The following is a 6,000-nucleotide window of genomic DNA, read 5'->3' on the forward strand; positions in this document are numbered from 1 at the left end:
GTAACGCTGGATTGTGTTTTGTGTCTCTAAGGGTAGGTTCGTACCCAGCTATTTTTTTCTTTGAAAGCAGAGGTAGATTTATTTATCATCTCTAAGCTTTGACTGAATAGACAGATTCATCCCAGTGGCAATGCTAGTTTCTCTCAGATTTAGGCTACCTGTACATGACGTGTGCTGTGATACAGGATGCAAACAACAGTCTCATGAATCATTATTTGCATCTGTTGTTTCATTAGTGGATTGTATTGATATAACAACTAATAATGACTGCCCGGGATGAAAACACTTGGAGAAAAAGGATTGGCATTTTTTTTTTTGCATCCCAGCCTTGTAAGCGAGCCCACAAAAGTGAATTGGGATGTGTGCTACTTGCTGAAAGACATCCTAGCGTTTCCACATTTGGGCAGGTAGCCTTGGACTGTCTGATCGAAGTTTACACCACCTATTAGTTGGCTTGCTCTTTGCCTTAAGTTTATGTAGAAAATTTTGTTGCATTTGTGGCACTCATTGGTGCATTTCCCTTTATACACAGAACCAAAGGAGTACATCCTGGTAGCCTTCTGCCATTACCAGGGAGAGCTGACTGCACACCTGTATACAGAACCCAGACTTGTTCAGTAATCTGTAGTACTTGAAGCCTCCCCTTCTTTTGGAAGACTCCTTGAAAATGCACATACAGCAGGTAGTCTATTTTTATTGGCTGTGCAATTAACATCCCTGCAATATATTTCTATAACCACTTGTATGGAAATTTCTCACTGTAATATGTCCACAAAGGTAGTCTGACACATTTCTCATCCTCAATTGGACATATTTAAATATATCTCCAAGTTAAAATATTCAGAACTGCCAGTATATATTTCTATTAGTGTACGTAAACCCTATGACATGCCCAACACAGGGTTTTAGAATACATTTGCCCTAAGGAAGCTATTAACCCTTATCAAGATCCATAGCAAAGACTTTGGAGTGACAACATCCTATTAGCATTAATGTGCCCAATGGGCCAGGATATCTTCTCCCAGTATTTGAGACCTGTGACATTTAAAGATCTTTTGCTGGAGCCCCCAGAGATAACTGAGATCTTCTAACCTTATTATTCTATGCACTGTGGCATCTATTTTTAGCTAGATTTATTACCTAAAATATTGTACATACTGATTTTCCTGGTTCGTGAAGTGAATGTCAGAGCTAGACAGTACAAGAGTGAAGAGCTCCAAAAATCCCCAAACTGTTCTCCCAAATTAGAATTTATGAGCAAATTCTATGTACAGTTGGCCACGCATATTCTATGGGCTGATCATCTAATGTGTATGAGGGCTTCGGTATTCTTCTCCATGGGGAGTTAAGCTGTTGCCAGTGGTGCCTGTCTTTCTTCCCTCCACAAATCTGCAAACACACACACAGATTTATATGACAGCTATGTAAACTGTTTGGCCAGCTTAACTTGTAAATTGTATATGTTGCTATTATCATCATTCTAAAGAAATGAAGTCATGATAAAATAAGTCACGTCTGCTTTGAGCCTCCATCCTAGGGGATATCTTGATCGACACTTGGAAATGTCCATTTAAACGGTCTTATCTCCAATGTGTCTGTTACATTGCTGGGCTAAAAATCCTTCAAAGAATCCCGGGGATGTCTTGAGCTGATTTGCTGGATTATTACTAAAAAGGTTTTAAGGAAGCGAGTCCAGGCGAATTTGGCTCTTACGTCTCATTAATTTGAAGATATGTCACAATAATGTTAAAATGGCCTAGATTCTACATACTGCTATTTATTTAAAATTTATCAAATCACTCATGGATGAGTCATTTTCGAGTACACATTTTCTTAATGTAATTGTGCACTGTGGTAATAACCTCCTTCTATTAGACAGAAATAAATACATCGTTAACAGCATCTGGCCTACACTTCTATCTGTCAGCAGTGAATGTGGACTGATCATACGCATACAAGCCTTCCTTTTCTTACTGGACTGCAAGCAAGGACAACTATATAAAAATCAATAGAACATAAATGCACATATTACAGGCATACACATAAGACCTACAGTCCAGCATAACTGATGAAAATAACATTGACAGCTTCCTTCACTGGTTAGAGATTCAATTTATATTAAAGAACATAAGGGGATAGACAACTTGCTAATAAAACTCCATATTGATAATAAAGTGTTCAATTCTTTATCATAATAGGGCTGTAGTCGTGTAATGAATTACAGCTTCCATTTGAGTGACAGCAGTGTTTAAAGCATAAACTCTGAAAACTCCAAAGTTACCTTACCAAAAATAGTTTTAGTGCAGCTAGAGAGAACCTTTGACAACAATTCCAACAATAGCTATATCATGCTGCTGCCTTCTTCCTAACCTGAGATCCAGCCTGATATGTCTATTCAGCTTCTCCTGAAGTGGGTGGGCACTTCCTGGATGCAATATCCGCTGAGGGCACTGAGGCCAGAGCAGCTTCCCTTACTTTCCATAAGGCTCAGCTCTCTCAAGTACACCATTACTAGCAGCCCAACCAAGCAGGACACAGAATGCCAGGCTTAATCATCTCCTCGGTGTTGCTCAGCATATGCTATAGCTCTCATAGCTCCCACAGATTTAAATATCTGACTGTGTATCTCACTGCAGTGCTGATCATTCCACTATAGAGACTATATATAGAGACTATAACCTTGTAGATAAATTGAGGGGGTTTTCTGGGGCTTATGAGTGATATTTTGTGCGCACAAGATTACTTTTTTAATCTGAGCAACTGCATGGGGGAGGTGCACTGTGTGTGGGAACATGATGGGCAGATTGTACACAGAACAGAGCAGACACTAAGGAGCTGCTTCCTGTAATCACTGAGTAGTAAATCCAAACAAGACAGAAAAGGGTTGCCTAGTTGGCTAACTCACTTTACAAGTCAAGAACAATACATCCAAAAATCGGTAAGAAATCCAGCAGAATGTACTAGTACCATAAGTAAAAGGTAACTTTTAATAATTACTGATAAAATAAGTTCAAAGTGAACCACAATAGTATGCACATCAACCATCTAGTCAGTAAAAACACATCAGAAAGGGAGCTCGTTCAGACCTCCAATAAGTCTCGTCTGACACGACGGTCCCCATTAATACCTCACCGTGCCTTAGTGCATTCCTGTATAGTATATGACACGGTGCATCCTCTCAAAACCACGGACCAACATTAATCCGGACAGTAAGGAATAATAGGGTGGATCTCACCAGTCTTTGATGTGCCGTCTCCTGGTTGAGCGGTACTGGTCCGGAGGTACAGGACCTATTAAGCCCTACGATCGGTTTGTATCCTGACCTCGCAATATTGCTCCCGCCCTGACAAGGACGGTCCCAGTACTGTCCCTTACAGATATCCACCCTATTATTCCTTACTGTCTGGATTAATGTTGGTCCATGGTTTTGAGATGAAGCACCGTGTCATATACTATACAGGAATGCACTAAGGCACAGTGAGGTATTAATGGGGACCGTGTCAGACGAGACTTATTGGAGGTCTGAACGAGCTCCCTTTCTGATGTGTTTTTGCTGACTAGATGGTTGATGTGCATAATATTGTGGTTCACCGTGAACTTATTTTATCAGTATTTATTAAAAGTTACGTTTTACTTATGGTTCTAGTACATTCTGCTGGATTTCCTTCTAATCACTGAGTAGAGACAACAAAGTGCATTGCCTCATTCCTCACCCTTCACTGATCCCTGCAGTCCATAGACTTCACTCTACAGATTTTTCTTGGCAATCAGAATGCAAGACTAAAAGGAGAGGGGCTGAGACAGGATGAAAACAGAGCATTAGCAGAGAAACACCTACAATAAGGTAATTAATGTATATTGGAAACATTTTAGTTTTTAGCTATTGCAGATATAGGAAAAACTAGTGCTCACCCCACATATTTGTCAATTACTATGTACTAATCTACATTAGGAGGAATATGTCTATATATTATGTGCCGTGACATATCACCTCCATCTTCTGCAATATAGAAGTATTGACACGATCAATGAGACTTTCTGGGGTTAGTAATTAAACAAAACTAACACAATATGGAATAATAAATACTGCCACTGGGAGCACAATTTGTTACACAAAAAACACGCCTTCCTAAATCTGCATATATGGAAAAATAAATAGGGTTTTATCAATTTCATTACAAGGAGCATTATTAACAGAGGAAAGCAAAAATGGAAATGCAAAAAAAGGGCATTGGAGGGAGGGGTAAAAGTCTAATGTATGCAGTATATTAACAGCCAGTCAGATGCCAGCCAGTTATTGCTTACCTGAACAAAGGAAGGTCAGATAACCAGATAACATTGGTGCTCCATCCCAATAAAATTGTAAAATGGTCACAATATACAACATCAGTGGCCACCTTATACTTTATCAACATTCGGTAACAGTTGTTCAGACACCTCAAATTCACTATTAGTGAGCTATCATGTTCCATATATGTGACTGACACTACTGTATCAGCACTACAAAGCAAGTCTACTTCACATAAAGGGTGGAAGATGACAACCCAAATATTTTTGCAATATCTAGGTACCAGTGTTTGCATTCAATGTTGCAACATATAACTAGAACGTATATAATAGTTTAGCACCACAGAACAGGCACTACAATAGGCAAAATATTTTATCGTTATTGACTAAATTTATTCACATATGTTTCCAATTTTAGATATTTTCTTAAAGGGGTTGTCCACGTATGATAAACATATAGGTGCCCTGGGAAGGGGGCTGAACAAAATAATAAACATATACTTACCCTTTCCGGTGCTCATAGTGTCCCACGCCACTGTCTGTCTGTATCGTTCCAGTGTTTATTTACAAGGGTAGGCGTGTTGTGTTCCGACAACTTTCGTCCGCCAGGCATACCCACCTGTCCCCTGTCCCAATAAGTGTCTGGAAGTTGTTGGAGTGGAGTGCCTGCCCCTGTAAACAAACAGGTGCATGGCAGTGACGGCGGCAGAGATCAGGAGTACCGGATAAGGTAAGTATACGTTAATTTTTTTGTACAGCCACCTATATGTTTTTTTATCATACTCTGACAACCCCTTTAAAATGAATCATCCAGATCAAATTTACCATCTGACATTTGTGATACTTGCTTTACATAGTGAGGTAAACAGCCAGCAGAGGGAGAAGAATGACTTAATTAACAAACACATTACCTGCGTCGATTTGTTTTCTGGCCTGTCTTCCTTTCATATCTGACTCAGCAAAACTAGGAGCAATTCTCCAGTTAGATCTGGGAATTTGTTTTATGCTAAGTGTCTCCTATAATGACAGCTCAAAGCCTCTAATAACTTCCTGTAATAAATTAATGCCTGTATTGGGTGCAGTGGCATGAAGCTGAAATAATTAAAGGTCACTTCTTAAATTAATTAACAGTGTGCAAAAAATAACAATAAACAAGAAAACCACAACACTAGTAAAAAAAAATATGATAATGACGGCGGTTATTAATTTTACATTGACCCATAAGGACCTGGCAATTCTGGAATATAGAAAAAGGCATAGGACGTGGTTTATTCATTTAAATTTGCCAAAATTCTGTATTAATTAATGGCCTTAAAAAATGGCCTTCATGCTTTTATTAAAGAATAACTGTAAAGGTTTTTTTCCCACAAATCAATAGCTCTTGGGATGTAAAACACTTTTTCCTGTTATCTTTGTTACTTATATGCAGTAGTTTCTTTGCTGTAGCCAACAGATAACCAGCTTGCTGCAATAGCTGCTTCCTTTCCATGTCCTGATAAGCCCTGGAGTCTGTACTGGAGTTTGTTTACACTTTGTAAAGTGTTTCATGGGAGGGGAGGACCTTCTGCTACCTGCTCACAGAGGAGGAGGTCATGTGCATATAGCAGTGCTGGATGTGTCCAAGACAGTGAATATAGATGTCTCCTTCACAGAAGGAGAGCATCTCAGCATCTCATCAGTTCCTCCGTTCCACAGAAATTTCTCTGTCTCTCT

This window comes from Engystomops pustulosus, chromosome 4 (assembly GCF_040894005.1).
Source record: "Engystomops pustulosus chromosome 4, aEngPut4.maternal, whole genome shotgun sequence".
NCBI classification, from domain to species: Eukaryota; Metazoa; Chordata; class Amphibia; order Anura; family Leptodactylidae; genus Engystomops; species Engystomops pustulosus.